Source organism: Cupressus sempervirens, chromosome 4 (assembly GCF_028749045.1).
Source record: "Cupressus sempervirens isolate cs-2001-9-10 chromosome 4, ASM2874904v1, whole genome shotgun sequence".
Classification (NCBI taxonomy): domain Eukaryota; kingdom Viridiplantae; phylum Streptophyta; class Pinopsida; order Cupressales; family Cupressaceae; genus Cupressus; species Cupressus sempervirens.
The window spans coordinates 254,166,029-254,178,398 of NC_143121.1; positions in this window are offsets into that span (position 1 = coordinate 254,166,029).

The following is a 12,370-nucleotide window of genomic DNA, read 5'->3' on the forward strand; positions in this document are numbered from 1 at the left end:
CATTCATGGTGTTAAGAAATGTATATTCTTATTAATTTTTTCATTTTTTAAAATATTGAATTTGTTAAAAAAGAATTGAACATCTAAATTATTTCTTTCTTTCTTTCTTTAGTGAAGTTGTTTAAATGATACATTGAAGTTAAATAGATTCAAACTAGATACTTTTAAAGTGTGGTTAAATGTTAGTTTTACTTATCTCACTTTAATCATCTCGGTAGTTACATTTAATTGCATTTTTTAATTTATAACTTGAATTAATGAAAAATATTTAATTTTATTTTCAAATCAAATTCATTTAATAAAAATAAATGTGCCATAACTCTTTATGAATTCTCAATTTCTATAAAGAAATAATCTAAGGTTTTCATTTCCTTCTAGAACATAGATTAAATGATTTTGTGTTACTAATGGTCTCCTTGCAGCATGTGGCAATTATGGGATGAAGAGATGATCATAACTGTAAACTACTAATGTTTGCTTTGCAGGACGTTGTCGAAGACCATTGTGTGTTTGTCGAAACCATGTGTGTGGATTTATTAGATTAAATAACACTTTGTTTGGTCTTAAAATGAACTTTTTATTTTCTGCCTAGCGGGTATGTGCAGGATCATGGTGTGCCAAAAAGTGGGGATGTGAAAAAAAGAGAGTTTGAAGACACCTAAAAGCACTTCAAAATCCATTTTGACTTTTTTTTACCTATCCAGGAACCAAACCTGGAAGGTTAAGCCGAGCCTTATTGAATATTTGATATGATATTGGATATCTGATTTGAAATCAGATATCCAATAATATCGGATATCCGATTTTAAATCAAATATCTGACTAATAATTATAATCATATAATAGTATGATATATTATTTAATAATAATATTATTATTATTTAATATAATAATATTATTAAATAATAATAAGATATGATTATAATATCATATTAAATAATATATCATACTATTATATTATAATATTGTTATTATTATTTAATATTATTATTATAATAATTATTATAATATAATATAATAATATTATTATTATTATATTATAATTAAATATAATATTATAATAATATAATATAATATTGCATATATTATAATATATAGTAATGTAATATAATATATATATAAGATATAATATAATAATAAAAAGCAATATCTTATAATATAATATATAATTAAAAAGTATAATATATTATAAATTATAATAATATAATATAATAATAATATTATTATATAATATAATATTTTATATTATAATATATAGTAATTTAATATAATAAATATAAAATATAATATAAAAATATATAAAATGTAATATATATTATATATTATATGTTATATTATATATATTGTACTCATTTTATGTTATCGTGCCATATCGAATATCTGATGTTATATCGAATATCCGATATAGTATCAGATATCTCATACTTGTAGATTGGATTAAATAAAATCACAGACCTATTGGCCCTCATTTACGTGAATTTGGGGCCAGTATTGCTATAGCGGATTAGATATTAGATACGAGATCGGATATCAGATATCAGGTATGTTCCCCCCCAAACTCATTTTCAACCTAAATTTAATTCATTTTAACATGATTTTTTTTGTTTTAGTTGAATCTAGAGTTTTTTTGACAAAAATGGTTAAAATTTAGATTTTTTTTAATATATATTACGTTTTTCAATTCAATAGGAATGGCTGATCAAAATGATGACACTGAGGCAGGGAATAATATTTCTTGTAACCCACCACCAAACTATCCAGTATCCCCACAAAACCCTCCACCAAATGATCCTCTAGCTCCTCAAAACCCTCCTCAAATCAAGGATTTGATAAATGAAAATATCGCTAAGTTGAGAGGTTTGCATAGAACATACAATAATGTACCTGCATTGGCTCCTATGTTATCTATGTTAAACACTATAGTGGATAACATTGAAACCCTTACAAACCAACAAAATGCCGCTCTTCGTTGGCATGATGAAATGCACTAGATGTTTGATGATGGTTTGGATTATGATGAGGTTGCGGCCCTCAATATAACCAAAAATGATTTGGCTAGCCTTTGTGCTAACCCAAAAATGGGTATACCAGTTGACCCAAAAAAAACCAAACTATCAATTAAATGGTGCACAAATGATGCCATACATGAAAATTTTTGGGACCATTGGTCGATGGTCTTCGATATCCCTCCACATGGAAATTTAGACATACCATTTTATTTCCTTAGAAAATTATATGTAGAATTTGTGTTGAAACTTAAAGTGAACTATTGGAGCATGAAGCCCAACATGGGCTTAGGACTAAGAGCTCCTCAGGATAGACCCTCTTCCCAGCAGAAGAAACTTGGCACTTTTGTCGCCCCTACTGATATCTCCCCCCCTCCTTGAGTGCAATATCCAGATATTATGGCAGAGGCTAGCTCTCAGACCATCATAGCCATTCATAGGCTGAGTAGCCTAATGATATCTTAGGCTAGGTCAGTCTTGCCTCCTCGTGTTGATGATGTTGGTGCCAGTTCATCATTAGCTAGCTCATCACACATTTGTGTGCCTCACACTTGCATTACATGCAAGAATATTTGCTTGGGTTCCATATGTGATCTTCCTGAGTATCATTTTGTATTAGACGAGTATACACCAGATGCACATGCAGAGGCTATAGACCTTGATGCAAGAGAGGAGGGGAATGTAGGGGCATGGACTCCTTTGGTTTCAGTACATGTATACATTTTTTTGTTATGAAATATGTGATTTAAAGTTAATTTTTATAATAGAGTAATTTTAATTTTTAAGCCATACTGACTTTTACAGGTATGTGATCTTCATTCATGTTTAGTTGATGACCGAGGAGGAACTTAGACAGATAGATGATGCTACACTCTCAGCCATTTCATTTGGCCTTGAGACATCTACGGTACATTATGTTGTGTTCACATTTTTCTTTTCTATTTGATATTGTAGCATATATGGTTGCTAATCTTTCTTTTATCTTGCAGATACCACCTGCCCTGGGGGGACAAAGTGCAGGGGGTGAGCCAGCATGCATTGACAAAGGAAAGCTAATTAGATGTTTTCTAATTGATTAAATATTGATGCATTCTTTATTGTATATAGGGTGTGGCTACTGGTGATGAGCCTGTATAGATTCAGCATCCTAGATCATCAATGATTTTCATTCGCACAGAGAGCCCCACTGTATGTATAAGTATCATTTATTTTTTATTTTTTTTATTGATGCAGAGGAAAGTATGATTGTTGTTCTATACAATTTCTGTGAATTTTTTCATACCAATAATGATTCATGTCTTGCATATGTTCATTACAACTTAAATAGGCTTATATGCACCTGTCCAACCGACCAAGTTGGTTACAAAGGTTTATTCAATCAAACAAATACCAAATTACTACTTTCCCTCCAAAACTAATATGACCGTTTGAATTTGAAATTCAAATTTCAAACTATAGTTTTTATGCATTCCCTAACTTTCTAAACTATTCCATTGACTCAAAATTGGTCATATGGATTTATTAAATGCAACTAAGTATGAAACTATCCTAAGACTACCCCATATGGCTCTTTTGGCCATTTTACATCATGTTGCCCTTAGGTCCTTACTAGGACTTTTATGACTTTTGTCTTTCAAAGTACATTTTTTATTACATAATTCTATTATTGGTTTTAATATATCCCAATTAACAATAAATGATGTCGTTGATCCTCTATCTTCATCTTGTACCAAGGCTCTCTTAGATGATTTAATAGCTGCCCCTGCACCAAACACCCCACCTTCAAAGCAACTCTTGTCCCAAGAGTTAAGGGGTACTATCTTCTTTCCTCCCATCCTTCTAGAGGGATGTTTGCAACTTTGCACCTGCAATGTATTACCCTACACACCTACATACAAATCATTAGAAACAAAAAGTATTAGATCCTTGTTACCAGTCATGGTAACCTTATTGCCTGTTGATTGTGAACAGTCATGTTTTATCCTTGACAAAGGTTGAATAACTTGTTGTCTGAGGTCATGTTGACCCTGTCTCTTATCCTCCATGGATATGTTCACTTCTTTTTTCACTCTTGTCACCAAAGGACACCATACTATTCCTATAATCACTCCTTTTGTTGTCACTGTCTGCTTGTAAGCAGAATTTTGAGTTTTGTCTTGAAAAATCTCATCCTTCATAACCAAAAGAGATGGATTTAGTGGCAGATCTGTCATATCATGTTTACTCTCCCTCTGCTCCTGGAAGTCCACAAACTCTTTTTTGCCAAAACAAATAACTCTTTCTGCATCATGACCAGTCAAAGGATTTAGCTTAAACTTCATACCATCTTTGTGTACTATATAAACATTTGATGAGCAAAAATGAATAGTGTTCCTTGAGGCTTGCCAAGGCCTTCCAAGGATTACATGGCAGCACATCATTAGAATGTGATCACATATAGGTTGATCTTTTATATTCTCCTATAGAGAAATCCACTATTGCTTGCTCCCTTACAACAATATTTTATGCATCACTGACCCAAAATGCCCTATATGGTCTATCAATAAGATACTTCTTCAATCCTTGTTTATTTACCATTTCATAAGACACTAAATTATCAAAGGAACTAGAGTCTATTATCATCTTACAAATCCTACCATGGTTCATGCAATTTGTCCTGAAAATGGATGGTCTGGTCTCCTTTTGCTACTGTATTTGTGGTCCTCTTCTCACCATCAAAGATTCTCCTTCAAGTTCAGGGTCTGCATTATCGTACTTCTTTTCTTCCTCTTCTTCTTGGGTCAAGTTGACTCTCCTCTCCTCCTTCCTGAAATCCACACCTTTCTCAGGGCACTTGTAGGATTGATTGCCTACTCCTCCACATGTGAATCATTTACCTGTGAAAACACTATTACCTCTTCCACTTCCAAATCTTCCTCCCCTGAAACTTCCTCTTGTCACAGATGTAATCTCTTTCCCTTTATCTTTGTCTTGATTGTTTGAAGTGTCAAACTGAAATCTTACACCGCTTCCTCTCATTGTTCGACCTCCTCTCTGATTTGCTTTCCTTTCATTCTTTCTTTTCAACTTCTCCTCTACCCAGATTGCCAACTGAAAACATTCTCCAAGTGTCCTTGGTACATTCAATCCTCTTTCATCTTGAATATTGTAATTGAGGCCATTAATGTATCTATCCACCTTCTCATCTTCATCTTCCAGTCCTCCCCTAATACTTAGGGTATGGAATTTTTCAGTATAGGACATGACATCCATATCCCTCTGTTTCAAATTATTCCTTCTTATCTTTAAATTTGGATTGCTAAATCAGATGGCAAGAATTGATTTCTCACCATGGTCTTTATTCTCTCCTAATTTGACCCCCTTTGACCCATATGACCCATTCGAATATGTTTATAAGGGTCCGAGGACCTCTAGCGACATATGTCATCATTTAATAGGTCAAATGGGGTCATAGGTCACCCTATGACCCCCTTTGACCCATATGAATGATTCGAATATATCCCTAGGGGTCCCCTAGGACCATATGTCATCATTTAATGGGTCAAAGGGTGACATAGGTTACCCTATGACCCCCTTTGACCCATCTGAACGATTCGAATATGTCCCTAGGGGTTATAGGACCCCTAGAGACATATGTCATCATTTAATGGGTCAAAGGGGATCTTAAGTCACCCTATGACCCCCTTTGACCCATATGAACAATTCAAATATGTCCCTAGAGCTTCTAGGACCCCTAGAGACATATGTCATCGTTTAATGGGTCAAAGGGGGTCATAGGTCACCCTATGACTCCCATTGACCCATATGACCCATTCGAATATGTTCTTAAGGGTCTGAGGACCCCTAGAGACATATGTCATCGTTTAATGGGTCAAAGAAGGTCATAGGACACCCTATGACCCCCTTTGACCCATATTACCCATTGAATATGTCCCTAGGGGTTCTAGGACCACTATAGACATATCTTGTTGTTTAATGGGTCAAAGAGAGTCATATGTCACCCTATGACCCCCTTTGACCCATATTACCTATTCGAATGTCCCTAGGGGTCCTAGAAACCCTAGGGACATGTCATTGTTTAATGGCTCAAAAGGAGTCATAGGTCACCCTATGACCGCCTTTGATCCATATGAATGATTCGAATATGTCCCTAGGGGTCCCAAGACCCCTAGGGACATATTTCATCATTTAATGGGTCAAAAGAGGTCATCGGTCACCTTATGACCCTGTTTGACCCATATGAACAATTCGAATATGTCCTTAGGGGTTTTAAGAACTCTAGAAACATATGTCATCATTTAATGGGTCAAACAAGGTACCTATGACCCCCTTTGACCCATATTACCCATTCAAATATGTTCCTAGGGGTTCGAGGACCCCTAGTCACATATGTTGTCGTTTAATGGGTTAAAGAGAGTCATAGGTCACCCTATAACCCCCTTTGACCCATATGACCCATTCGAATATGTCCCTAAGGGTTCTAGGACCCCTAGAGATATATGTTGTCATTTAATGGGTCAAAGAGAGTCATAGGTCACCCTGTGACCCCCTTTAACTCATATTACCTATTCGAATATGTCCCTAGGGGTCCTAGAACCCTTACAGACATATGTCGCCATTTAATGGGTCAAAGGGGTTCATTGGTAACCCTATGACCCCCTTTGACCCATATGAATGATTCAAATATGTCCTTAAGGGTCCTAGGACCCCTAGCGACATATTTCATCATTTAATGGGTCAAATGGTGTCATAAGGCACTCTATGACCTACTTTGACCCATATGAATGATTCAAATATGTCCCTAGGTGTCTTAGGACCCCTAAGGATATATGTGATCATTTAATAGATCAAAGGGGTCCGATATGGCCCATTTGAATATGTCCCTAAGACCCTTAAGAAATTATGTCATCATTTAATGGGTCAAAGGGGGTCATAGGTCACCCTATGACCCTCTTTGACCCATATGAACAATTTGAATATGTCCCTAGGGGTATTAGGACCTCTACAGACATATGTCATCATTTAATGGGTCAAAAGGGGTCATAGGTCATCCTATGACCCCTTTTGACCCATATGACCCATTTGAATATGTTCCTAGGGGTTCGAGGACTCCTAGTGACACATGTTGTTTAATGGGTCAAAGAGGATCATAGGTCACCCTATGACCCCCTTTGACCCATATCACCCATTCGAATATGTCCCTAGGGGTTCTAGAACCCCTAGAGACATATGTTGTCATTTAATGGGTCAAAGAGATTCATAGCTCACCTTATGACCCCCTTTGACCCATATTACCCATTCAAATATGTCCCTAAGGGTCCTAGAACCCCTAAGGACATATGTCGTCATTTAATACATCAAAGGGGGTCATAAGTCACTCTATGACCCCCCTTTGACCCATATGAACGATTCAAATATGTTCCTATGGATCCTAGGACCTCTAGGGACATATGTCATCATTTAATGGGTCAAATGGTGTCATAAGGCACCCTATGACCCCCTTTCACCCATATGAATGATTTGAATATGTTCCTAGGGGTCTTAGGACCCTAAGGGAAATATGCCATCGTTTAATGGGTCAAAGGGGGTCATAGGTCGCCCTACGACACCCTTTGACCCATATGGCCCATTCAAATATATCCCTAGGATTCTTAGAGACATATGTCATTGTTTAATGGGTTAAAAGGGGTCATAGGGCACCCTATGACCCCCTTTGACCCATATGAACAATTCGAATATGTCCTTAGGGGTATGAGGAACCCTAAGGACATATGTCGTAGTTTAACGGGTCAAAAAGTATCATAGGTCAACCTATGACTCTCTTTGACCCATATGAACGATTCGAATATGTTCCTAAGGGTTATAGGACCCGTACAGACATATGTCATCATTTAATGGGTGAACGTGGGTCATAGGTCACCTTATAAACCACTCTGAACCATTTGAACAATTTGAATATGTTCGTAAGGGTCCTAGGATGACTAGGGACATATGTCGTCATTCAATGGGTCAAAAGGTGTCATAGGTCACCCTATGACCCCTTTTGACCCATATGAATGATTTCAATATGTCCCTAGCGGTTATAGGACCCCTAGAGACATATGTCATCATTTAATGGGTCAAAGGGGGTTATAGGTCACCCTATGACCCCCTTTAACCCATATGAACAATTCGAATATGTCCTTAGGGGTTCTAGGACCCCTAGAGACATATGTCATCGTTTAATGGGTGAAATGGGGTCATAGGTCACCCTCTGACCCTCTTTGACCCATATGACCCATTCGAATATGTTCTTAGGAGTCTGAGAACCTCAAGCGACATATGTCATCGTTTAATGGGCGACCTATGACCCCCTTTGAGCCATATGAATTATTCAAATATGACCCTATGGGTTATAGGACCCCTAACAACATATGTCATCATTTAATGGGCCAAAAGTCGTCATAGGTCACCCTACGACCCCTTTTGGCCCATATGAACGATTCAAATATGTCCCTAGGGGTCCTAGGACCCCTAGGGACATATGTCATCGTTTAATGGGTCAAAAGGGGTCATAAATCACACTATGACCCCCTTTGACCCATATGAATATTTCGAATATGTCCCTAGAGGTTTTAGGACCCCTATAGACATATGTCATCATTTAATAGGTCAGAAGGGGTCATAGGTCACCCTATGACCCCCTTTTACTCATATGACCTATTCGAATATGTTCCTAGGGGTTCGAGGACCCCTAGCGACATATGTCATCGTTTAATGGGTCAAAGAGGGTCATAGGTGACCCTATCACATCCTTTGACCCATATTACCCATTGAATATGTCCCTAAGGGTTCTATGACCCCTAGAGACATATCTTATTGTTTAATGGGTCAAAGAGAGTCATAGGGCACCCTATTACCCCTTTTCACCCATATTACCTATTTGAATATGTCACTAGGGGTCCTAAAACACCTAGCGACATATGTCATCGTTTAATAGGTCAAAGGGAGTCATACGTCACCCTATAACCCCCTTTGACCCATATGAACGATTCAAATATGTCCCTAGAGGTCCCGAGACCCCTAGGATCATATGTCATCGTTTAATGGGTCAAAGAGGGTCATAGGTCACCCTATGACCACCTTTGACCCATATGAAAAATTTGAATATGTCCATAGGGATTCTAGGACTCCAAGAGAAATATGTCATCGTTTAATAGGTCAAAGGAGGTCATAGGTCACCCTATGACCCCCTTTAACCCATATGATCCATTCGAATATGTTTGTAAGGGTTCGAGGACCCTTCAAATATGTTTCTAGGGGTCTGAGGACCCCTAACGATATATGTTGACGTTCAATGGGTCAAAGAGAGTCATAGGTCACCCTATGACCCATATTACCCATTCGAATATGTCCCTAAGGGTTCTAGGACCCCTAGAGACATACGTTGTCGTTTAATGGGTCAAAAAGAGTCATAGGTCACCCTATGAACCCCTTTGACCCATATTACCTATTCGAATATGTCCTAGGGGGCCCTAAAACCCCTAGGGACATGTCGTCATTTAATGGGTCAAAGGGGGTCATAGGTCACCCTATGACCCCCTTTGACTCATATGAATGATTCAAATATGTCCTTATGGGTCTTAGGACCCCTAGGGACATATGTCATCGTTTAATGGGTCAAAGGGTGTCATAAGGCACCCTATGACCCCCTTCGACCCATATAAACAATTCAAATATGTGCCTAGGAGTCTTAGGACCCTTAGGGACATATGTCATTGTTTAATGGGTCAAAAGGGGTCATAGGGTGACCTATGACCCCCTTTAACCCATATGGCCCATTTGAATATGTTCCTAGGACTCTTAGGGACATATGTCATTTAATGGGTCAAAGGAAGTCATAGGGCACCCTACGACCCACTTTGACCCATATGAATGATTCAAATATGTCCTTAGGGGTCTTAGGACCCCTAAGTACATATGTCATTGTTTACTAGGTTAAAGGGCATCATAGGTCACCCTATGACCCCCTTTGACCCATACGAATGATTCAAATATTTACCTAAGTTTCTTAGGACCCCTAGGGACATATTCGAATCGTTCATATGGGTCAAAGGGGTATGTTGTCATTTAATGGGTCAAAAGGGATCATAGGTCACCCTATAACCAACCCCTTTTGACCCATATAAATGATTCGAATATATCTCGAGGGATCCTAGGAACCTTAGGGACATATGTCATCGTTTAATGGGTCAAAGGGTGTCAAAGGTCACTTTATGACCCCCTTTGACCCATATGAACGATTTGAATATGTCCCTAGGGGTTATAGGACCCCTAGAGACATATGCCATCGTTTAATGGGTCAAAAGGGGTCATACGTCACCCTATGACCCCCTTTGACCCATATGAACAATTTGAATATGTCCCTAGGGGTGCTAGGACCCCTAGAGACATATGTCATCATTTAATGGGTCAAAGGGGGTCATAGGTCACCTATGACCCCCCTGACCCATATGAATGATTCGAATATGTTCCTAGGGGTCCTAGGACCCATAGCGACATATTTGAATCGTTCATATGGGTCAAAACCCCCTTTGACCCATATGACCCATTTGAATACGTTCCTAGTTGTCCGAAGACCCCTACTGACATATGTTGTCGTTTAATGGGTAAAAGAGGGTCATAGCTCACCCTATGACCCCCTTTGACCCATATTACCCATTCGAATGTGTTCTTAGGGGTTCTAGGACCCCTAGAGAGATATGTTGTTATTTAATTGGTCAAAGCGAGTCATAGGTCAACCTATGACTCCCTTTGACCCATATTACCCATTTGAATATGTCCCTAGGGGTCCTCAGACCCTTAGAGACATATGCCATTGTTTAATGGGTCAAAGGGGGTCATAGGTCACCCTATGACCCCCTTTGACCCATATGAACGATTCAAATTTATCCCTCAGGGTCCTAGGACCCGTAGGGACATATATCATCATTTAATGAATCAAAAAGGGTCATAGGTCACCTTATGATCCCCTTTGACCCATATTAACCATTATAATATGTTTGTAAGGCTCTTAGGACCCTTAAGGACATATGTCATCTTTTAATGCATCAAAGAGGGTCAATGGTTGACCTATGACCCCCTTTGACTCATATATATTAATAATACACATATCTATTAATATCATACATACATACATACATACATACATACATACATATATATATATATTACATTATTATATTTAATAAAAATATTATGTTATTATATATAGATTAATAACATATATATATGTATTACTTTGTTATATTTAATGAAAATATTATCGTATTATATATATATATATATATTAATAACATACATATTAATATAATAATATATATAATACATATTATATATTTATATTTAATATATTACGTTATTATATATATATTAATAACATACATATTAATATAATAATATATAATACGTATTTTATATATATATAACTTACGTTATTATATTTAGTAAAAATAATAATAATATAAATTATATTTATAGATTGTAATAAGATTAACATAATATATTAGTATATATTGTTAGATTATATGTTATATCTTTACATTACGTTATATATATATATATATATATATATATATATATATAGACATATATGTCTACATATATATATCTATAGATATATATGTACACATATATGTATACATACATATATGTAGACATATATATATATATATATATATATATCTATAGATAGATAGATAGATATATGTATACATACATATATATATATATAGATATATATATATATATAGATATATATATATATATATATATATATATATATATATATATATATATATATATCTATATATATATATATATCTTTACATAGTAATATAATTGAAATAATTTAGAAATAATAAGTTGTGACGTTTAAACCCAATTTTCCCTCCAAAATGGGTTGAGATTTTAAATTTGCCCACCTCAACATATCAGATATCTGATTTGCAATCGAATATCTGATTAAGCTTGGTAAATACCAAGCCTACTCGGTCAACCCAAAAGATGTGTTTCAAGAAGGTTTTAGTGATACTCAGACTTGGGCTAGCCGTCTGACAATGTTATTTTGATCGAAATTGAGTAAAACGAAAAGGTTTTTTTAATATTGATCTCTAAATTCTATAAGTATAATTTCTATCAAATTCTGAGTTCAATAAGTATTTATTAGTTACTTATCAATGAAGATAATTGTAAAATGTTGATTGCCATATTGATTGAAAAAGAGCTATAACTTTAAAACAGTATAACATTTTTTAAATCTAAAAGTCGCGTCACATTCTATACTTCGGCTAGTATAAGAAAAAAAAATTAAATTAAATTTGGTA